Genomic DNA, 25568 nt, shown 5'->3' with positions numbered 1-25568 from the left:
AAGGAACAGAAGAGACATTTGTGTAGGTATTTGGCAAACACTAGGTTCCCGGATGGTTATTGCGCAACCGGGGAAGATGTGTGAATATTGATGGTTGTAAGGTTACCGGTATGAAGACGCATGATTGCCACATACTTCGCAGCGAGTGTTGCCGAGCTGGGCTCAAGGGAATTGCATCTAAGGAAATGTATGTGGCTATTGCGGAGCTAGGAAGATTTTTTAGGGAGCCGTGTGCCAAAACCCTGAAAGTTGATGTGCTGAATCGATTGAAGGTTGAAATTGTTGTGATCCTATGCAAACTTGAGAAGCTCTTCCCCCAGCTTTTTTTGATGTAATGGTGCACTTAGCTATTCATCTTCCTGAGGAGGCTCTTTCGAGGGGTCCTGTTCATTATGGTTGGATGTATCCGATTGAGAGAAGATTAGGTTATCTAAAGTCTACGGTCCGTAACAAAGCAAGGCCGGAAGGTTCTATCGCGAGAGCTACATTGTTGATGAGTGTTTGATTTTTTGCTCTAGATTTTTCAAGGATGGCACAGAAACAAGATTTAACAAAGATGATAGGAACCAAGACATTCGGAGAAAACCTGATCCTGACGAGATGGAAGTATTTTCGATTGGAGCTAAAGGTCTTGGGAAATCCATTTTGAAACATTTTGACAAGGAATTTGACAACATGGTTTGGTATGTGCTGAACAACTGTGACGATGTAGAACGTTATATCAAGTAAGTAGTTAGCTTCACTTTAATAACTACTTCTCAATGTTGCAGACATAATTGTCCTGTATTTCATATGTGTTTTTTCTATGTTTCAGTGAATTCCGACAAGAATTGGGAGGTAGGGGTGTGCGTGACATCGAGGAGACGGTTCAGAGAGAGTTTGCAGGTTGGTTTGCAAACCATGTGAGACAGCTTGGACAATGCATCGGAAGATTTGAAGTCTCCGGCTGCTGGGCCGGACCGGCGTGTAGTAGTATACGCTGGTTGCAACGTAAAGGGTGCGAGGTTTCGCACGCTTAGTCGGGATAAAGACACGAAGACTCAAAATTCGGGCGTAGCGACTAAGGGATCTTTTGGTGATGCGAGATGAGACCGACTACTATGGTGTTCTCGCAAGAAGTTCTTGAACTAGCAGTACGGGACTAACAAACACGGTGACAGGTCCGTGTACTTGTTTCGTTGCGACTGGTTCGACCTTGCGAGCAAGGGTTCCAAGATTAAAGATGATGGTTTTTTTAAAAGCGTTAACACTTCTATCCTATGGTTCAAGAATTCACCATTCATATTGGCCAGTCAAGCTGAAACATGCTTCTATTTGGAGGATACAAAGTTTGGTGATCCGTGGAAAGTGGTGCGAAGTTCAGCCATAGACATGTGTACGACGTTCCAGAATTAGAAGATGGTAACGATGATGCATTTGTACGGAATGAAGACGCATACCAGGAGGATGAAGGTTCAGTCGACCATACATTTCATGATGTTGTCGACCTAGACGAGGAAGCAGAGGTGGAAGCAGAGGAGGATGATCATCGTGCTGCTGAAGTTGTACGTATTCATGATGCTCGTACAATCCGCGAACTAGAGAATGAGGAAGATAGTCCCAATGTTGACATGGATATGAGCGAAGATGAACTAGAGAATCAGGAAGATAGTGTCATTTTGGAAGAGAACATACATGATGACGAGGGAAAAAATTCAGAAGAAGATAGTGATTTAGATTGATAGAAACATGTAATGCATACAACTATATGTTTTGTTCCAAACATTTTAAATGTTCTTATTTAGATGTTTACGATCTCGAACTTGTCATTGAATTATCCAGAAGGGTTTAAGAGCAAATTAATATAAGCAAAAATATGGACAAATATAAGAAAGCCAACAGTGTCGGTAACATAACTTTGACAATGGTTTTAATTAATCGACACTTGACACGATTACAACCAAGCAAGCACGATATGACTAACTATTGTTTTAACACAAGCAAAATCGACAATCGCATAAAGAGTCTTACAACTTAATTTAAACCTAAAGGGGCTGCATAGTTGGACACACGGGCACCATGAATCACGGACTAGCTACTCCAGATCGATTTCAGCACATGGGTAGCAAACAAGTAAACCCCCGCATTTCCCGGTAAAGCAAGAACAAGCATCTTGTCACCCATCTGAAGGTGCTTTTCCTTGTCCATGAACTCCTTCCACCCACTGACGCAGAGACGACCATCGTCTGAAGAAATTGCGTAGGACGCATGCACCAAAGTACTGGGATGGCACACAATACGGATTGCACCATATTGTTCCATATCTTTAGGAACCAAACGGCTAGGGATTTTCTGTTCCAACAAGTAGGGACATAGTTTAGTTAACACTTGTACGTAATGTAGGTCGCAAACTTAATGAAATGATATGATCTACTCGCTTACCACGTGTTTGTTGTAATTTTCGCTGTTTGTCCAATTCGGAGTATGCAGCATTGGGACAACTAGTGCTCCTTGATCATAATCTCCAGCATTGTGGTACTCAACAAGGTAGTCCAAGTTGTCCACCCGAAGAATGACGGTATGCATCATCCTCCAATTTATCATTGTTCCATCAGTACTACTGAGCGAGTCAACAATGTCACGCTTCGTACGGGACAACTGGTAGTAAGCTGCATAATTAAAATAACTGACATAAGATGGAATAATTAATATGATCAATCATTGTGTGCAAAGGTGGAAAATTACCTGGATGGATTAGTGGTTCAGTTCCAGTTATTACAAGAGTATCCTGAGCAGATGAGTTAACTCTGAAAATTAACTCCATGCCAACCTTAAAATTGTACACTCTAGCAAATTCGTTCCAAAATCTTCCGTTGATATAGGTTCTGCCAGCTTTGTTGGTAACATTAACAACAAATGCATGGCCATCTTTGGTTTTGAGTGCAGCTTCAAAAGTTGTCCTGTGGGAGGTCTGGACACCATACTTCTTAAGGAAATACGGTCTATAGTAGCAAGGGATGACCTAAATTCAGTAGAGTTAATACAAAAGTAAGTTAAATATGCGTCTACTCGGATAATCACCGAGTCTCAGATCTTGGACTTCTATCAGCACATATCTGAACTTCTATCAGCACATATCTGAACTTCTATCAGCACATATCCGAACTTCTATCGGTATAGGACTGAACTACCGATACCTCTATCTCTAACAGCCTACAACTATCGTAAAACTCGGTATGAACGTAAAAGTTATCACAACTATCGTAAAACTCAACCATAAATAAGCGGTTAATACATATGGTGACCAACAATTATTACACACATCCGAATAATAGTACTAAACTAGCAATAACTACTAGGATCACGTGTTAAACTTTGATGTGGCGGCGAATTAATAAAACATCTGAATGAATTTTAAACTTGTAAGTGCATGTACCGTCTTCTCCTCAAAACCCTCTTGTAGTGTTTGGACGAAAAACCTAACGCGACTCCCCTCCGCCGCACATCCCCTTCTTGTCAAAGCAAACCGGACACTCGCAAAAAATATGAAGAAAGATTACAAATCGGAAACAACGATCGATCGCGAGACGTACATGTTATTTACGTACTCCACTAGTAGGCGCCATCGTTGGTCTCGACGCGGAGCGCGAGTCTTACAAGTCTCGCCGGCGAGAGACGTGGCGAGCTGTGGCGGCGAGAGACGTGGCGAGATCTGGCGGCGAGAGACGTGGCGAGATCTGGCGGCGGCTGAAGGAGGTCGTGATATGATGGCAAGTTATATCGTGGAGTAAATTTCGGTAGGTCAATAGGAGTGCAAATGGGCGGTGCTGGGTTTGGACGTGACAACACGGTCGACTGCGCGTCAGTTGGACTAGACCCGCGTCAGTTTTCTCTTCGTCTGCCGTGTCAATATTGGGACGGAGTAATTAATGGGGATGATATTTATCCCCTTCCCCCTCCCGTACCGTCTCAATATTCGCACCGCATCCTGGTTTCCACTTTGCACACTTCTCGTCGTCTCCTCTCCCTCATTATCTTCGTCTCCCGCCGCTGCGTCGCCATGGACATGGATGAGCAGCAAGTGTACAACTGGACTAGCACGCGCGCAGTCCACATCCACGACGAGGAGGACCTGGAGGTGGTCTACACCAACGACCCCTGGGAAGTGCGCCGCGTCCTCGACATGTACACGGAGTGGCTCATGGAGGACGAGCACAAGTTCGTCGGCCTCGACTTCGAGTACACCAACCATCGAGCCGAGGACGAGAAGAAGATCGCCGTGGTTCAACTCTGCATGCGTCGACATGTGCTGGTGTTCCACTACGCAGCGTAAGAACTAATCCCCTTTTTTAATCTTTCGATTGGGGTTTTTTACTTGCCGCCGTTCTGTCTCTCTTTGATTTTCGTTAGACATTGTTCCCGAAAATCAGTACATTCCCGATCTAAATCTGCTACACATTGTTCCGTAAAAGCAAGACATTCCCGATCTAAATCTGCTACACATTGTTCCCGATTTATTAATTTGTTTCATCTTCGTCTCCTCCGTAGGTTCTTGCATATTTGTAACCGATCCGTGACTAGTACATTATTTTGTTTATCGCAAGTGCTAATCGGTGGGAGTCTCCGGCAATCTGCGATTTCTTTCGAGAAGGCGCTACGTTTGCGAGTGTTGACATCCGTGGTGACAAGAGAGTTCTGTGGAGGACATGGCACATGGAGATTCCTTCTGAGTACTACGTCGATCTCCAGGACGAGTACTTCAAGTACACTGGTCATGCGAGGGCTGGCATGGCTACCAGGGCAGCAAGACTCATAGATTCATGGTTCGGTGATATGAAGAAGAAGTTCCACCACCATCGGCACAGACTGTGGGGGGACTTCCCACTTCCAAATATGAACATCGATTATGCAGCCATTGATGCTTGGGTCTCGTACGAGCTCTACCGCAAGATCGTGGTGGACAAAGTCCTGCTGATGGTGGATTGATCATCTCTTCCGCCGCATGACCCCCCGATCTTTTGGTTTGGTCTCCCTCCCGCGTGAGGTGCTTTTGGCTAGTAGTCCGTTCTTTTGAAACTCGTAAATATTTTGCCATGATATGTTAACAATTGTCTTGGGAGGTTTCAATTTTATGTTGTGTACATCCTAGTACTTGAAAGTGCTAGTAAACTAAATGTTCGGACGTAAAAATCACCAAAAATCAAAACATACCGTACGTAAATTTCACCAAAAATTGTGATTCAAATTTTCTTTATGACTTTTACTCATTTATCTGAAATTTTTCATCGAAAAAATCTCAAAGTGGTGAACAATAACATAATATGGTGTCCCCATGGTGGACATGTGTCGAACGAGGGGTTTTCGGACGAAAAGAGGGGGAAATCGCCAAAAACTGACCAAACCACCATGGATCTGGGGCATGATTTGGCACCCTTGTGCACATTGTGATATGACACCTTGGTTGCTATGGGTTTTGATATTTGGGAGTTGGTGGCTTGGTGTCCCCATGGTGGACATGTGTCGAACGAGGGGTTTTCGGACGAAAAGAGGGGAAATCGCCAAAAACTCACCAAACCACCATGGATCTGGGGCATGATTTGGCACCCTTGTGCACATTGTGATATGACACCTTGGTTGCTATGGGTTTTGATATTTGGGAGTTGGTGGCTTGGTGTCCCCATGGTGGACATGTGTCGAACGAGGGGTTTTCGGACGAAAAGAGGGGAAATCGCCAAAAACCGACCAAACCACCATGGATCTGGGGCATGATTTGGCACCCTTGTGCACATTGTGATATGACACCTTGGTTGCTATGGGTTTTGATATTTGGGAGTTGGTGGCTTGGTGTCCCCATGGTGGACATGTGTCGAACGAGGAGTTTTCGGACGAAAAGAGGGGGAAATCGCCAAAAACTCACCAAACCACCATGAATTTGGGGCATTTAACGTCACCACATTACCCTACAACAGAAGTTTCACTTGGAAAAAGGTTTGACAACCTCTTAGTGCAATTAGGTCAACCTAGGTTTCACCAAACACTCAAACTTTCATATAAAATTGAAAATTTGTTGAAATCTTTCCAAACCTTGTGTATTGGCCAATGTGTGGCTAACACTTTCCATGGAAAATAACAAACTAGAAAAAATTTTGGCATAAGGGTGCATCAACATGTGGGTAATGACGCTAGCATGCTATCTTGGCAGTTTGGTTTGAAAATTTTCAAAAATTCATCCCCTAAACTCAAGAAGAGGCTATGTGTGATCACTAATTCGTATTTCAAATAATTTAGAGTTTTTAATACCCATACCGAAAATTCTGTGCCAGCCGATCCGTCATGCGTGGGACCCATGTCAAAGTAATGGGAAAGTGGATCGACTACATGCAGCAATCCACGTTTTCACACCCACGCGTCAGAGAGAGGAACCCAAACGGCAGCACCTAGTGTATATCCATCGGCCCCATCGTCTCTCCCACCCGCAACTTCTATTCCCCAATCTCTGGCGAAAACCCCGCTTGCACCTCCACCAGCGCAACACCGACCTCCCCTTCCACCGAAGATCCCGAAGATGAAGCGTGTTCGCGGAGACGAGCCGGAGGCGAGTGCGGTCGTCAACGTCGACGCGAGGCGACGGCGAGGGTCCGGTAGTAGTCGACGTCGCGGAGGCGGGATCTTCTTCCCGACTCTGGAGCCGCTCTTCGCCGCGCCGTGACCGTGGAGGGCTCCGCCCAACCGGCCGTGGTCGCCGTCGCTGATGAGGCCCAGGGAGACGTCCTCGCTCCCGCGGCACAAGCAGATGACCAGGGCTTCGATCCGAATGACCCGTTCTACCGCCACTCCGTGCAGCATCCGCGAGCTATATGGCCCCGCAGAGTGTGACGAGTTCGAAGAGGAGGCCTCCGACAACCGCAGCGAGGTACTCTACTATTCCGATCGATCCCCTGTTTTTCTTGATCTTACCTGTTCACCATAGGGTTTGCTCATAGGGTAGATTGATTTGCCCCTGTCTCGCGACTTCTTGTACAAATTGATGATTCCGGGGTTCTTGCTCATCCGATTTATGGTTTGTAGTTACTAGATCCGTAATATTTGATGCACATCTTGATTCAACTCGTAATGATTCCTTTTGTGTGATGAATGATACCTGCTTAGTGTAACGCTCAATGCATTTCAAACTTAAATTCATCCGAATATGAATCATACCAGAGTGATTATGATTACAAGAATTATATTATAGGTAGTATTAATTGATCCGATACATGGATTTTATAATCACCATTTGTTTTAAACTCGGTGCTTACTTATACGATGAAACCATAGTGTGTACATCATTTTAATTTGGGGAACAAGTGAATTATCAGCTTGCATGTAATTTATGACCATAATTTTTGTTCAATTCCTGCTTATTGACGTCATGAATCCATATTGTTTTATGAATCAGTACATCTTCGTGGAACAAATGATTGATCCCCGATCCATGAAATTTATAATCACCATTTTCTCTTAAATTGGTGCTTACTTATAATACTCGAAATAATGATTGGACTACCCATGAACCAGTTGTGACAACAGCTTAAATTGGTGGTTATTTATATTAGTGAAGTAATTATGTATGGTTGGATCTCGGATCATAAATGTTGATTCTACATGATTAATTCTTAATAATGTTCATACAAAAATATTTAATGCTTCAATTGTATTTCAGTTAATTTCCTTCTCTCACTTCTTCTTTACTTTCAAAATCGCAGGAAGACTCTGAGGACGTTGACAGCGACAAGGAGGACCGGGACCGGAAGAGCCGCTTCGTTCTGAAGAAGTTGAAGACTGGCCAGATCCCTTTCCGTCGTAACGGAAAGCCACATTGCCCATTCCGCGGCAGGGTTTTCCCGAACGATCTCGTGTGTCTGATCCAGCACGCGACGGGAGTTGGAAAAGGTAGCAAGCGAAGCACAATCCCGCTAGCAAGGCGAAGCACGCTGCCTTTGGCAAGTTCCTCGTGGACTACGTCGGATCGGCCTCATCCCGCTCGTCGGTCCAGCTTGTTGGCCCTCATGTTCTCCACTAAATTTAGTTTCTGTTTAGTTGTTCCCCTGTAGGTTCATGGTTAAACTATGTCATGTTTCAAAGACTATGTTCTACTTTTGTTATTTGGAACCTGGGCAATCATACCCAGTTGTTTAACTTCCAGCCTAGTGGGCTTGTTCTGTTTTTCCCAAGGCCCAGGGAAGTACATATTAATTTGCAAAAAATGAACAATTAAAATCAGTGAAAATTGAACTGGCAGTAGAAAAAATGCAGGACCAAATAGTCAATCGTAAAGTGTACCCCCTACATAATCCCACTATACAATCCCTTCACACAAGAGCGGCCAGGGTAGCGATATGACATAAACACACAATGGGCACACACAAATTGTAGACTAAAACAATTATATCATATGATAAAGATTATATCATAGGATATCAACTCGAAACTTCAATACCACCACGGCCGCCCTGGTTGAAAAGAATGAGAACAACATTCCCGCATTCAAAGTTATACTCCTTAGTAAACTCCGACCAGACAGAATCGAACTTCATCCTTCCATCAGTAGTAGTGTAGTATGCACCCTGAGGGTGGTAGCCATAGTCATCAACAAAAAAACATGCCTCCCCGCTTTCAGAGATATTCAAGGACCTAACAACTTCCTTCGGTATACGCTGAATAATAAAAATTAAATTATATATGGGAAGGATATAAAGGATAACTAAGATTACATAAAGAAAAGGAGAATTATACCAGTCCATTGCCCTTCAAATCAGTATTCGTCAAGGTGTGCACAAAAACAACACCAAGACCAAGACCACGCTCACGGAGAAGTTGTTCCTTCTTCAATGTTTGAGCAGTAGTAAGCATAACACCTTTAGTGTGGACAACTGCAAGCTTGGAATTTCTGCATACAAATTTAAAATTAATAAAAGAATAAAAAAGAGGAGATATAACATCAGCTTATATTAAAAAAATAGGCAACACATGGTAAAAGGTAAAACAGAATTACCATCGACACGATGCTTTTCAGTGCCATCGGGACCTCATCGCAAAAATCCCAAACAGTTCAGAGCACTATCAAACCCAAACATGATACGATCACCAACTTTCAGTGTCGTAGTCATGAAGAAATTTTTGGTATCCAAGTACCAAAAACACGTGTCTTCGAACTCGCCTTTCTTAACATGAAATTTGTACTTCACTTCATCCGATGTAACGACAAAAAAGATATTACCCACAAGGTTGTTGAACCGCCTCCTCACAAAACAAGGCACAGCCTGAAAAAACAAGTAGAACAAAAATGCAGAAAATAAGGATATAGTCTAGAATCTGTCAACAAAAAAGATACATTCTAAAAAAGGATATATACCATAAAGTCATCAAATCTCGCTTCCAAGATAACAACGAAATGAACCGAGAGTCTCCCGCCTCTGCCGACAATGATTGCCCATCGAACCACAAACAACACAAGTTCATCCTGTGTATATTTAGCAATTTTACCAAAGCTAGTACAAAATACAGTAGGTAGGGCATATTCATAGAAATCTATCCATAGATCCGAAACCATACACACATATATCCATAGATCTGAACAAACAAGATTATTCAGAGGACAAAAAGGATTTTCAACAAACAGAGAAAAAGGAGGTGAGGTGAAGTAGTGACATGTAAAAACATATTTTCCTACCTCTCAAAACAAACGAAAATCTTCAGAGAGAAAAGAGATTTTCAGCACAAAAGAGAGAGAAAGAAGATGAAGGAGACTTGCTTCACCGCATGAACAAGTGAGGGCAGAAGGCAAAACCAACCAGGGGCATTATAAATACAATAAGTAGTACTAACTGCCTACAACCGCTATTTAATGAGGCTGTGGGGTAGATGGTGGTTGCTATCCTGTAAGAGTTCAAAAGTCAAACACAAAGTATGTCATGCAAAAATGGAGCCCACTCGCTATTATGTAAACTCCGTCAATAAGTTCACAATGGCAAAACATCAAAGCACACCGAAAAATACATTGAATCATAACGTTGCACTTCAAAATTATTTAAAACCATATGATTTACAACTTCAAATGTACAACAAAATGTTGACTACATGCCTTTGTTCGGACTATAGGTTAGGTCAGAACAATTATGGCATGTTAGTCATTTTTTGAACATACATAAAAAACAAATGCTCATTTGTGGACGAACTGCACAATTATACCAAAGTAGGCATCACTTCAACACATCAAACTACACCAAACCTCATGAAAAATTTAAATTTGAATTTTCCACATGAATGTCACAACATTTACTCAGTCCCACTAGTTACTGATGATTTTACATTGAATTTAGCATTTATTATGAGTTTTACTCGTTTTCTGTCATTTTTTAATTAAAATATACATGTACAGTTCCATTTTCAGAGTAATATTTTTTCTTTCGCGGCAAAAACTTGTTCCCTCCAAATTGTAGTACGCCGGCTGCCAAAACGCCCAAATTTTTTGTTCCCTCCACTCCTCCCGCGCACCCCACCTATCAAATATTTCGCCCTCCCTTATATACGTCGTGCCTCTACCCCATGATTTACGAGCATCTTAACTACCCACCCCCCGACCTCATCCTCTCGTGCTCACCCCGATCCGGTGTCTTCGCCGGACGTTCATCCATCTCGCATCTATCTCCCCGGCCGGTGGTCGCCATGGCCGGCAGTCGTCGAAACGTCGGGGGGAAGGAAAATCGCACACACACGCCGAAGAAGGCGCCCGGCTCGAAGAAACGCCAAGGTAAATCTGTCGGTGATCGGCTTGTTGTCGTGTTTTTCGGATGGTTAGATCGAGAGATCGGTTTTACATGTCTACCGCGCCCGTTTGACCTATATCTAGATCTTGCATATTTGATAGATCCAATCCCGACATCATACGTATAGGGTTTATCGTTTTTATTGCAGAGACAATCATGCCGTGCTATACAATCTTTGCCATCCCGCTGCTGTACAATCTTTTGCATAGACAATTGTTTGCCGAAACACTTAACTCGAACTAATTCCAGCCGTTGCCGAAAACAGCCTCGACGAGCTACGATGAACAACGACATTGCTTCGGACTTTTATTCCTCGGCTCGTAGGGAAGCAGAGTTTGATCTAGAACAATTGTTTGCTGTTTTCTATGTAACTAGTCGGTTTGCACCTCGCAATGCACGTCTTAACAATGTAATGAAGTTTTTTTAATCATGTACTTTGTTTCATCAGCCTATTTATTTCCACAATTTTTGTTTATCTATGTCTTTCAAAAGTCAAAAATCAAATTTCAGCACATATCCGAACTTCGTCAAGCACAAATCTGAACTTCTATCAGCACATATCCGAACTTCTATCAAGCACATATCTGAACTTCTATCAGCACATATCTTATGTTTTCAATCAGCACGTAGACTCTTATGTTTTCAATCATTTGTCGCTGTACAATATTTTGCAAAGACAATTATTTGTCGTTTTCTATGGAATTGGCCCCTCTTATGTTTTGTTCACGCTCCGCTCTTCCGATTATTTCAGCGGAGACACAAAACCCCGTCAAGCCGGCATATGAGCTTGCCAAGGAGAAACAAATGCAAGAAAATGTAGTACGCATGGAAAAAAATTTCGCTGAAAGATATGGACCTCGCCCACAAATTTCGTAAAGATTTCTCTGGTTTTGCACGTACATTAGTGTATGGTGGGGTACAAATAGGAACTAGTAACAATCTAAAGGACACAGATCGCGAAGAGATGGAGGTCGAAGAGGACCCTTCGTATGAACCGAATCCGGAAGAGATAGCTACCGCCGATGATGATCTTCATTCAGATGAGGATCGCCGCACGGTCGGCAAAACTTCAGCTCAGTGTCCGTGGAACTATGTCCGAACTATGATAGGAAATACGTACATGCTAAATGTTTCCTACTAATGTAGCCTCTACTTTGCTTGCAGATAGTTGCTTCTTCCGCAATAGTTGCACTGTAAGAAGCGATCCATACCCGAAGTTGCACCATCCAACATTGCAACAAGATCAATGGCAACAACCGAACTCGAGGCCGGGTCATCCGATGAGCCGACGGCCACCGCTGGTCCGAACACCGAAGGAGCACCCTCACCTAACCAGATCATGACATCTGGAGGCAGCACCTCATCTCCTGAGGACAATCAAATTGTAAACTTTGAGCGGCAAGGTATGAAAATTTGTAAAAACTAAACACTGTACCGCATATTTTCATATAAAAGAGAATCATTTCGTATATCTTCTTTCAGAGACACTGACAACATCTGGCGGTAGTAAGAGAAAGAGAGGTGGACGCAGACGTACCATGGGCCATGGACTACATGAGTACACAAGAAGACATGGTGGCAATAAGATGCCAATTGAATTCACTGCTGGTGTCAGGAGACCCAAGGATTATGTCCGAGTCAGCAAAGCCGAGCAATGAGGTTGGTATTCACATCCGTGAAAAAATGCCGCTTGCAACACACCGGACACAAGTACAAGAAAGATGACACTCTCAAATATGTCATTCCTCATGCTATAAGTACAAGTAGCGGTGAGTCCTTGTACAATCTTGGTTTAACCTAATTAGTATGCTACATGATCAACTATCTAATATTCTACTGATTAATGCATCACTATTTTGAAGGGAAAGTTTAATATGGACAAAAATGATGAGGTGGCTCAAGATGTGTGCACTGATATGCTGCAAGTTAGTATTCGGCAGTTCCGATATAGGCTTAAAAAGGAGTATTGGCCGAAAATTAAAAATCTCACACTCGGAGCAAGCATATCTCAAGAAGCCGGATCATGTAGAAGAGAAAAGCTGGAAAGAACTGGTGAAAAGATGGTTTGATGAGAAGTACCAGGTACATAAACGTTATTCCTTTCAATAACAACTATCGAATTCTTACATTTCTCGATCCGGATAAATAAAATGCATGTACCGAACATAGGGACCGTGTGTAATAAATGGAAAGAACAGAGAAGCCGTGAAACAGCTTCCATACCACCGGATCTCGAAGCTATGTTGCTCACTGGGAACATCTAGTAAGTGTTCTGAATTTCCCAATACGAGTTCATACTTCGTCATACACAGTGTACAATGGTAATGTGCATTCTACATTTTTTCAAGCGTGAAGGCTAAGCAGCGAGGAAGAAGAAACCTCTCCAATTGAAATTTTTAGAATCACACACACTAACAAGGATAACATTATGAGTGCTTGAAGCAAAAAGTGCATATGTAAGAAATATTTCATATTAGCACAATATAATATAATCCAGTTTTGTATGTTGTCCATGCAATGATTGTAATCTTTATGCAGGATAAAATGGTGGCAAAAAAGCGGCGCCACGCAATGAAGATGAACCTGATTTGACCGATTTGCAAATTGTTCAGCTAGTTCGAGCGAGAAAAGCCCATCCACCACCCGCAACAAGACATTCCTACCAAGATTGGGCGTCGCAACAAGTTCCGGAAGTCTTCTGTCTCGGCTACACGCATCCGAGAGCTACAACAAAGACGGCGCATCAAGAGCGAGAACTCCATACGAGCGACTGAAACGTACCACGGTGGAGATGCGGGCAAGACTACAAGGACAAGATGAAAAATTTGAAGAGATCGAGAAGAAGCGAGGAGGAAGAACTTGAAGCTCGTGAAGAAAGCCCAAGAAGAAAAGACTCGGCTTATGAAAAGAGGCTGGCGTAAATGGATGCCGTGCTTAATTTGCTCTTGAGGACATCCCAGCCACCATCCATGTCTCAATCCCGGGGCAACTAATCTATTGCACCACCGTCCTACAACATTATTAATCATAGGTCTTTTAATTTCTTTATGTTCCAATTGTAATTTTCTTATGAATCTTTCGGTCTGTGAGAGACATATATACTTCTTGTGCCACCATTTAAGTATGATATTTATTGTCTACTTTTTGATATTTCGCCGGTTTTTTGTTTCCCAAATTTCGCAAATAATTCAAATGCTCTCAAATTTTGTCAAATTCAAAAGGTGACGGAAAATGTCACAACGTCACTATTAAATGAAACCACGTGGCACCAATTTCCGGTCCCACTTGTCGAATTTGTGGGTCCCACCAATCAGCATTATTGGGACCCATATGTCGGCAACAACCTGGTCCCACTTGTCTGAATTTTGTGGATCCCACCGGTCGAATATTGTGGGTCCAGCTTGTCATAATATTTTGTGGGTCCCACCAGATATCCATGTCAGCTGCCGTCGGACCCATGTTGTCGAAGCCAAATGGACCCACATGTAAGGCCACGTATGCTTTTTTTGGACCAATCGAAGCTTCCCAAGATTTAGATATTGACGAAAGTTGCAATTTTTCGTGACAAACCTGTCCGTCAACAATGAACCTTTGATGTTGACGAATTTGCAGAGTCGTCACCATCAAACATTTGACGTTGACGAAAAATGCATACCGTCACCCCGATATTTTATGACGGAGCTTCCTTGACGAACCCCATGACGATCAAATTTTGTCACCGCGAAGTAATCCTTGACGAAAATTGGCCTTAACATGACGAAAGTGATTTGTCAAAAAAAATGTTTTCCTTTGTAGTGTTAGTATGAACGCTTTGAACACCATTGTTGCTAATAATATAGAAAGTTCTAAGCTTGGGGAAGCTGGTTTTCATGATCTTTTTAGTCCCCCAAGCATTGAGGAGAAAATTTTCTTTAATGATACTTTGCCTCCCATATATGATGATTATAATGATAGTGGTCTTTTGGTGCCACCTACTATGGAGAGTAAATTTTGTTGTGATTATACTATGCCTCCTACACTTGATGAGAATAATAATGATAGCTACTTTGTTGAATTTGCTCCCACTACAACTAATAAAATTGATTATGCTTATGTGGAGAGTAATAATTTTATGCATGAGACTCATGATAAGAATGCTTTATGTGATAGTTATATTGTTGAGTTTGCTCATGTTGCTACTGAAAGTTATTATGAGAGAGGAAAATATGGTTGTAGAAATTTTCATGTTACTAAAACACCTCTCTATGTGCTGAAATTTTTGAAGCTATACTTGTTTTATCTTTCTATGCTTGTTGCATTATGCTTCTTGAACTTGTTTGTGTACAAGATTCCTTTTCATAGGAAGCATGTTAGACTTAAATTTGTTTTGAATTTGCCTCTTGAAGCTCTCTTTTGCTTCAAATACTATTTCTTGCGAGTGCATCATTAAAACTGCTGAGCCCATCTTAATGGCTATAAAGAAAGAACTTCTTGGGAGATAACCCATGTGTTATTTTGCTACAGTACTTTGTTTTATATTTGTGTCTTGGAAGTTGTTTACTACTGTAGCAACCTCTCCTTATCTTAGTTTTGTGTTTTGTTGTGCCAAGTGAAGCCTCTAATCGAAGGTTGATACTAGATTTGGATTTCTGCGCAGAAACAGATTTCTATCTGTCACGAATCTGGGATTTTCTCTCTGTAGAAAAATCAGAAAAATATGCCAATTTACATGCGTGTTCCTCAGATATGTACGCAACTTTCATTAGTTTTGAGTTTTCCGATTTGAGCAACGGAAGTATTTATTAGAAATTCGTCTTTACGGACTGTTCTGTTTTGACAGATTCTGCCTTTTATTTCGCATTGCCTCTTTTGCTATGTGGGATGGATTTCTTTGTTCCATTAAATTCCAGTAGCTTTGAGCAATGTCCAGAAGTGTTAAGAATGATTGTGTCACCTCTGAACATGTGAGTTTTTGATTATGTACTAACCCCTCTAATGAAGTTTATGAGAAGTTTGGTGTGAAGGAAGTTTTCAAGGGTCAAGAGAGGAGGATGATATACTATGATCAAGAAGAGTGAAAGCTCTAAGGTTGGGGATGCCCCGGTGGTTCACCCCTGCATACATCAAGAAGACTCAAGCGTCTAAGCTTGGGGATGCCCAAGGCATCCCCTTCTTCATCGACAAATTATCAGGTTCCTTCTCTTGAAACTATATTTTTATTCGGTCACATCTTATGTGCCTTACTTGGAGCGTCTGTATGCTTTTATTTTTGTTTGTGTTTGAATAAATTGGATTACATCATGCTTGTGTGGGAGAGAGACACGCTCCGCTGTTGCATATGAACACATGTGTTCTTAGCTCATAATATTCATGGCGAAGTTTCTTCTTCGTTAAATTGTTATATGGTTGGAATTGGAAAATGATACATGTAGTAATTGCTATAAATGTCTTGGGTAATGTGATACTTGGCAATTGTTGTGCTCATGATTAAGCTCTTGCATCATATGCTTTGCACCCATTAATGAAGAAATACATAGAGCATGCTAAAATTTGGTTTGCATATTTGGTTTCTCTAAGGTCTAGATAATTTCTAGTATTGAGTTTGAACAACAAGGAAGACGGTGTAGAGTCTTATAATGTTTTCAATATGTCTTTTATGTGAGTTTTGTTGCACCGGTTCATCCTTGTGTTTGTTTCAAATAAGCCTTGCTAGCCTAAATCTTGTATCGAGAGGGAATACTTCTCATGCATCCAAAATACTTGAGCCAACCACTATGCCATTTGTGGCCACCATACCTACCTACTACATGGTATTTTCCGCCATTCCAAAGTAAATTGCTTGAGTGCTACCTTTAAAATTCCATCATTCACCTTTGCAATATATAGCTCATGGGACAAATAGCTTAAAAACTATTGTGGTATTGAATATGTAATTATGCACTTTATCTCTTATTAAGTTGCTTGTTGTGCGATAACCATGTTCACTCGGGGACGCCATCAACTACTCTTTGTTGAATTTCATGTGAGTTGCTATGCATGTTCGTCTTGTCTGAAGTAAGAGCGATCTACCACCTTATGATTAAGCATGCATATTGTTAGAGAAGAACATTGGGCCGCTAACTAAAGCCATGATCCATGGTGGAAGTTTCAGTTTTGGACATATATCCTCAATCTCAAATGAGAAAATAATTAATTGTTGTTACATGCTTATGCATAAAAGAGGAGTCCATTATCTGTTGTCTATGTTGTCCCGGTATGGATGTCTAAGTTGAAGAATAATCAATAGCGAGAAATCCAATGCGAGCTTTCTCCTTAGACCTTTGTACAGGCGGCATAGAGGTACCCCTTTGTGACACTTGGTTAAAACATGTGCATTGTGATGATCCGGTAGTCCAAGCTAATTAGGACAAGGTGCGGGCACTATTAGTATACTATACATGAGGCTTGCAACTTGTAAGATATAATTTACATGATACATATGCTTTATTACTACGTTGACAAAATTGTTTCATGTTTTCAAAATAAAAGCTCTAGCACAAATATAGCAATCGATGCTTTCCTCTATGGAGGACCATTCTTTTACTTTCAATGTTGAGTCAGTTCACCTATTTCTCTCCACCTCAAGAAGCAAACACTTGTGTGAACTGTGCATTGATTCCTACATACTTGCTTATTGCACTTATTATATTGCTTTGCATTGACAACTATCCATGAGATATACATGTTACAAGTTGAAAGCAACCGCTGAAACTTAATCTTCCATTGTGTTGCTTCAATACCTTTACTTTGAATTATTGCTTTATGAGTTAACTCTTATGCAAGACTTATTGATGCTTGTCTTGAAGTGCTATTCATGAAAAGTCTTTGTTTTATGATTCAGTTGTTTACTCATGTCATATACATTGTTTTGATCGCTGCATTCACTACATATGCTTTACAAATAGTATGATCAAGGTTATGATGGCATGTCACTCCAGAAATTATCCGTGTTATCGTTTTACCTGCTCGGGACGAGCAGAACTAAGCTTGGGGATGCTGATACGTCTCCGACGTATCGATAATTTCTTATGTTCCATGCCACATTATTGATGTTATCTACATGTTTTATGCACACTTTATGTCATATTCGTGCATTTTCCGGAACTAACCTATTAACAAGATGCCGAAGTGCCGGTTCTCGTTTTCTGCTGTTTTTGGTTTCAGAAATCCTAGTAACGAAATATTCTCGGAATCGGACGAAATCAACGCCAAAGATCTTAGAATCCCCGGAAGCATCCAGAACACACCAGAGAGGTCAGAGGGGGGCCACAGGCCCACCAAACTACAGGCTGGCGCGGCCAGAGGGGGGGCCGCGCCGCCCTATAGTTTGCCCCCCCTGTCAGCCCTCCTGCGCCGCCTCTTCGCCTATATAAAGCCTCCGTCGCGAAAACCCTACCACGTTCGGCGAAAACCACAGAAACCTTCCAGAGCCGCCGCCATCGCGACGCCAAGATCTGGGGGACAGGAGTCTCTGTTCCGGCACGCTGCCGGAGCGGGGAAGTGCCCCCGGAAGGCTTCTCCATCGACACCGCTGCCATCTCCACCGCCATCTTCATCACCGCTGCTGCTCCCATGAGGAGGGAGTAGTTCTCCATCGAGGCTCGGGGCTGTACCGGTAGCTATGTGGTTAATCACTCTCCATGTACTTCAATACAATGATCTCATGAGCTGCTTTACATGATTGAGATTCATATGAGTTTTGTATCACAATTCATCTATGTGCTACTCTAGTGATGTTATTAAAGTAGTTCTATTCCTCCCGCACGTGTGTAAAGGTGACTAGTGTGTGCACCGTGTGGTTCTTGTCGTAGGCTATGATCATGATCTCTTGTAGATTGTGGAGTTAATTATCACTATGATGGTATTGATGTGATCTATTTGGTTATATTGATCTATCTTACACTAAAGGTTACTTAAATATGAACAAATTGTGGAGCTTGTTAACTCCGGCATTGAGGGTTCGTGTAATCCTACGCAATGCGTTCATCATCCAACAAAAGTGTAGAGTATGCATTTATCTATTCTGTTATGTGATCAATGTTGAGAGTGTCCACTAGTGAAAGTGTAATCCCTAGGCCTTGTTCCTAAATACTGCTGAGTTACTACTGCTTGTTTACTCGTTTTATCTAGCGTTACTACTGCTGCAATACTACCACCATCAACTACACGCCAGACAAGCTATTTTCCGGCACCGTTGCTACTTGCTCATATATATTCATACCACCCGTATTTCACTATCTCTTCGCCGAACTAGTGCACCTATTAGGTGTGTTGGGGACACAAGAGACTTCTTGCTTTGTGGTTGCAGGGTTGCATGAGAGGGATATCTTTGACCTCTTCCTCCCTGAGTTCGATAAACCTTGGGTGATCCACTTAAGGGAAAACTTGCTGCTGTTCTACAAACCTCTGCTCTTGGAGGCCCAACACTGTCTACAGGAAAAGGAGGGGGAAGTAGACATCAATTGACAACCTCGCTGTTTCGTTGGGGCAAAGTACTTGGTTTGTGTTGTGCAGGTTCCACGTTGGCGCCGGAATCCCTGGTGTTGCGCCGCACTACATCTCGCCGCCATCAACCTTCAACGTGCTTCTTGACTCCTACTCGGTTCGATAAACCTTGGTTTCTAACTGAGGGAAACTTGCCGCTGTGCGCATCACACCTTCCTCTTGGGGTTCCCAACGGACGCGTGTCGAACGGAAAGACAATACGTCAACCACGCGCATCAAAGGACCAATCAAAACTCACTTCTATCATTAATCAAGGGGTACTTCAACATGGAAGTACCATGAAAGTGACAAAAATAGTGAATATGGAGCAGTAGAAGTGGACCCATATTCATTATGGAAGAAGGGATTGCAAGTAGAGTCACTTACGATACTATCTTCATAGTATCAACAAGTGGTTATCTTGCAAAACAAACCCTAGAAGAAGGAAAATAGACAAGTGAAGTCGCAATCGATATAATAAGACTGCAGCTGATATGGGATAAACGTGAAGAGGAAGCATTGAAAGTGAGGTAGATCTTAACTAAAACTATAAGTATTCGCATCTGGTAGGTAGATGTTGACTAGAACCATCAATAGTCCACAGCTAGTATCAAATAAGTCACATCTGGTGCTAGTTAGTCTGCAGCTGGTATCAGATAGTCCACAGCTTGAACATTCCTTTACTCTAAAAGAAAGAGGGATTCCGCAGCTGGTATTCCGCAGATGGTAGTAGTCGGAGGATTCACATCGGATACCCACATTTGTGTGGATACACCGCAAAGAATTTTTCGTGAGACTCTAGAAAAGTACAAACTATAAGCCAGACCAAGACCAATTCTCTAATATTGGAGTTTAATGATTATAAGAAAAGGAGCTTGAAGATCATTAGTAAACTCCAAGGGGGGAGGAAGGTTGAAGGAGAAGGATTAAAATAAATATTTAGAGTATGATAGACGAAGAAGAAGGTCGGAACTGGGAGGAAGTTCAATCTTTTTTTCATAAAGTTGTTGGGAAGTACACATATAACAGTACTCTCAGGAGGATGTCAGACTAGAAGCCGAGGTTCATATCTCGAAGAAGTAAGGATCATACCCTAACTTGAGTGGGTAATTGATAATTACTCAGAAGTAAAAGAGCTCAAGTAAGTCTAAGATAATGAAGTTGGATGAAGAAGATGTCGGAGGACAATCAAAGCTTAGGAAGGCTTAAGACCGAAGGAGTTTGAACATACCAAAACATAAGCCTATTAGAAAGATTCCTTTCATGGAACCTAAAGAAACCAAAAGGAGGATAACTAGCAGAAACTAGAAGCCATGATTGGATGGACTAAATGAGTCTAATCCATTCGTAGGAATAAACCATCAGGACCATGCCTATTGTAAATACCTTACTCAGTACCATTACCTTGGTTATGGTAGTAAGCGAAAACAATACCCTACCTTAAATAAATCTTTTAGAATTAAGGTTTTGGCACCGCAACAGGTACACCGTAGTGCCATATTACACTGTAGCTGGTAGAACCAAGTTTTGGGTACACAGATAGGAAGCTATCACCCCAACCATTAGGAAAGCTTATTAGCACAAAAAGATGTCCTAAATCCAAGGATCTTTGGAGAGTAAGACTATAAGCTTAGAGTGTTGGAAGAAAACATAGAATTGAAGAAAGTATCAGTGCCATAAAATAGAAGATTCCAGGAAGGATCTGGACAAGGGATATATTCAACTATACCTAATGAGATCAACATGGAGTTTGGAAGAGATTGTGATTTGTTCAAGTCATTTTCACGTTCCGAAACATGAGAGCGTTCGAACTTCGGGACGAAGTTCAGTTTAAGGGGGAGAGGCTGTAATATTCTAGCTTTAGAGGCAATAAAATGAGAGAACACCAAAGCGTGCATTGCATTCATGCATAGAAAATCCGGGGAATTTTCGCACTTTCAAATAAAACTTACCACAGTAACTGAAGTTTCACTTGACTTGCTGGAATTGAAGTAGATCATCAAGTCAAGCGCTATAAACTTAACTGTGATCTTTGCTAAAACCCTGTGTTGGGTAGAGATGATTTGATCTATGGGCTAGATCAAATAGAAGTAGATTTACAACAAACAACACCTTAAGTAAGGATCAACTACAAGATCTTATAAAAGATCTCAACATGGAATTTCTTACAACAACACATTCTTTAAGAATCAAACCCTAACTTGTTAACACTTAAAAGTTATCAACTACCTTTGTGTGTAATTTAATTCACTTCTAAATTTATTAATAAATAAGGTAAATCACAGGGTCTAAAGTGTATAAAGGCCACACATTATTATTTAAATCATAACTTATTAAATATATGGTATATCATAAAACTAAATCCATTTACATTACAAATTATAGTTCAAACTATTTAAATAAAACCAACTATGGGTATTTTGAAACTCATATGATCATGCCCTGGTGAAATCAAACACCAACTATCCAAAATTAAGGAATAACCCTCAACCATTGACCTTTGACCAATATTATAATGTAAATCCAATCAAATATGATATAGTGACTCATCCATAATAATAAAACCATACACAAGATATTTAGTAACAAATGCCACTTGGCTATCCAAAGATAAGTCATATGAGAGGATAAGGATCATGCCACATAGGATGAAAATATCTACATGACTTGCACTCCAAGCTATGCCACCTCATTCTCAAAGGATTGCTATGGATGAGGGCATGACAACCAAGCACCTTACTCATCACACCAAAACAAGAGTCACCCACCTATGTGTCATGATACTAGAGCTTTCCCAAGCCTATAAAAGGAGCCACACCCTTCATCCATTTGGTCATCTTGTAGAATGATACAAGGAAACAAACACATAGAGCCACTCCATGCATTAGTTAGGATCAAGATGAAGAAGCTAGGAGGTGTGGAGGCATACCACAAGATGCAGGTTTATCAGATTTCCAGAAGAACAAGCTACATAAGATACCGAGGTAGAATTCCTAGGCAAACCATATATTTAGAGGACCATATCATCATCTCTTGAGTAGTACCTTAGGATTTTCCAAGACATTTTTTTTTGAAAGGAATACGATAGGGGAAGCCCCTACAGTGTTTTTTTAAATAATAAGAACCCAATTCTGCGTCCGTGGGGACTTGAACCTAGGTGGCTGGGTTGTACACCCACTCCCCTAACCGAATGAGCTAGGCTCACTTCTTTTTCCAAGACATTTAGAAGTGAGAGAGATTATAGATGCTAACCATAGCCATGTCTATCCTAGAGAATACTAGAGTAGTATTAAATCTTACTTGTTCAAACCAACCTTTAATCTTGGAGGTGAGAGCCATGTTTATTAGTGAAACATAACCAAAGCTTATGCCCATATCCTAATCCTAGTTGTGTATCACATGGGTGATCACCACTAAAACCCTAGACCACATCTGAATTCCACTCCATGGATTACTTTGGATCATAAGTAGAACCCTGCCATACCTCATGCCTATGTATTTTTCAATTTAGTGAAGAGTATGCAAAACCCTAAAACCTTTCACATAGGATTCACCCCACATAAAATATTATGTCCTAACTTGTGTATCATGGATCACAAGTATAAACCAGGCCATATATACTTAAGGACTAAATGCCATTTGGTGAGTACAGTGAACCAATATCCAATTCTATTTTGCTTCCCAAGGAAGTTGCTTTGTGAACCAAATGAAATAGTATTTTATAAAATAGAATCACCTTAGGGAGTGAATTGAATTTGATGAGCTTAGGATTTATTTTAAATAATTCAAACAAGAGTTTGCTAAGTAAGATTAGTGAATATAAAGTTGATCCAAACCATCTTCTTAAACCCTAAGAACTATCATACACATAAAATCATGAACCAATTCCATACCCTTTTCCATTTGTTAAACTCTAGCCATAATTCAACTATATGTGAGTAATCACTATGGTTAAGCAATAGAAAAATATAATATGTTCACCATGCACATGTTCTAAATTTTAAAGCATTTAAATATATTTGATTTCTAAATTTAAAAGCAATTGAGATGAACCCTAAAATAATATCTATTTGAATCTTAACTTGTACCTAATAAGAACCAAAATTAATAAATTATAAATGATTGTTTAAAAACAAAACAAGACAGTGAGTATCATTATCAAATTGTTATGATATTCAAATAATTTAGAACCTGCAAAAAAACAGAATTTGAATTCAAACAACAAAATAGAAAAAAGAAAATATAAAACAGAAATTTGAAAAGGAAAAGAGAGGGAAACTTACCTGACTTACCTGGACCGCAGCAGCCCGAGACCAACCCAGCAGCAGCCTAACCCCACGGCCACTTACCGTTTCATCGCTGGCACAAAACAAGACGAGGGCGTCATCTTCCTCCACGGCGTCGACTGCGCAGCGAGGAACGGCGGCCACGTCCTCGAAGCCGATAAGGATGCCCCGAACGCCACCGAAGCTTCCAGAACCCTACACTATCTCTCTCGTGTCCGAGTTTATCCAGGAGCATCAAGATTCACTCCCGTATTCTCTTCACTGGCACCATCGCATCTCAGCCACTGCCGCCGGCGAGCCAACGAACCAGGCCACCTCGAGATCTATAAATAGTCGAGGAGAAGCGCCTCGCAACCCTAGTTCTGCACCACCTCTTCTCGGTCTCTCTCTCGCTCTCTATCTTCCAAAACCATCTATGCATTGAGTCGAAGACGAAGCCGATGGAGGAGGCCACCCCAGCCTCTTGTGTGTGGTCCAGGAGGAGGGCCTGGACTCAAGGAGCATCTGGGAGGAGCCCAGCATCCAGGGGAGCCGTGAGGAGGATTGATTTCATCGTTCCCTTCCGCAGCAGTTCGTCTGGAGATCACCAATTGCCATCGTCTCCGTCGACCACCGCCGGAGCCGACCACGCCATCATGTTCAGGGTGAGCATACGCCTCTGTAGAGCTAGATATCGCATCCTAGAACCTCCTGTAGCCTCCGTTTCGAATCTCGTCGGAGTAACACCGCTGCAGAGCTCGTCGTCGGCGATGCTCCGGTGATCCCCTCGCAAAACCACCACCACCATTCGCTTCGTCTCGTTGTACTCGTCCAGTAGAGCCTAGCCGCGCATCTCGGGAGGCCGTAAATCGGCGGCGGCACCATCTGCTGACCGCCGGTGTTTAACCGCCGGTGAGGTCAAAGGTCCTGGTCAACTTTGACCAGTCCTTGCTTGTGTGGCAGCCGACATGGACACAAGCCCCACCAGTCAGTTTCTAGGGCTAGATCTGAATCGGTACGTTTAGTATTTAGGTTTAATTTTAAAAACCAGTAAATAGCTGAAACTTTGCAGAAATAGATAAAATTCATTTTAGCGCAGAAAAATATAAATAATATATCAAAATTCTCAAAAAAATAAACTTTATTCAAATAAAATATAAAATAAAAATGTGTGTCAAAATAAAAATTTACTTATTTTTAACTTTATTAATTATGCCTTTTCATTTGTTTTAAATCCAATTTGAATTCAAATAATTAGTAAGGTTTCAAAATTAAATATTAGCTAATCAGTAAATAAATAAAATGCTAAGATTAATTTTACTTATCATATTGTCATCAATTAAAATATTAGTGGTAATTCATAAACCCTAATTTGGAAATTACCATTTACCATTTTCTTTAAATAATAATAAAGCATGAAAATATTAAAAGTTAATATTATTTTGGTAATTCAAAACTTGTTTACTTAAGCATCTTTAGTTAACAAGTTAATTATCTTAAAACCTAATAACAATTAAACCCTAACTAATATTTGTCTTAATGCTTAAACCTTTTAAAATAATTAAATGATAAGGCTATTATTAATTTTATTCAACGTACTTAATCACTTTAACTCTAGCACCAATTAATATTTGAAGAATCACATCACAATTTAGGAACCTAGTTCTAAAATAAATAGAAGACCAACCTCCTAATTTCATGTGGTCATCTTAAATTGTTTCAATTCTAAAACCCTAAAGATTTAGCCCATGTGATCATATAAGCTTCACCTATACCTATTAAACCCTAGTAAGAAACAAATGAATGCATGCTTATGATCCACTAGCATAAAACCAAATCACATGAGATTATCATTCCATGTCCCTATTCTTAATTAAAACCTATATGATTCCCTAGTGTCACTTAGGAGCAAACCCTAAATTGTTAATTGGATTAGTACCATTGATCACCACTACTATGTACCATACCATTAGGACCAACCTCAACCATCAAACCCTAGTAGAATCCTAGTGAG

The sequence above is a fragment of the Lolium rigidum genome, chromosome 6 (genome assembly GCF_022539505.1).
Source record: "Lolium rigidum isolate FL_2022 chromosome 6, APGP_CSIRO_Lrig_0.1, whole genome shotgun sequence".
Classification (NCBI taxonomy): Eukaryota; Viridiplantae; Streptophyta; class Magnoliopsida; order Poales; family Poaceae; genus Lolium; species Lolium rigidum.
The sequence above is the reverse complement of the archived record's forward strand: the minus strand, read 5'-3'. Positions refer to the sequence as shown.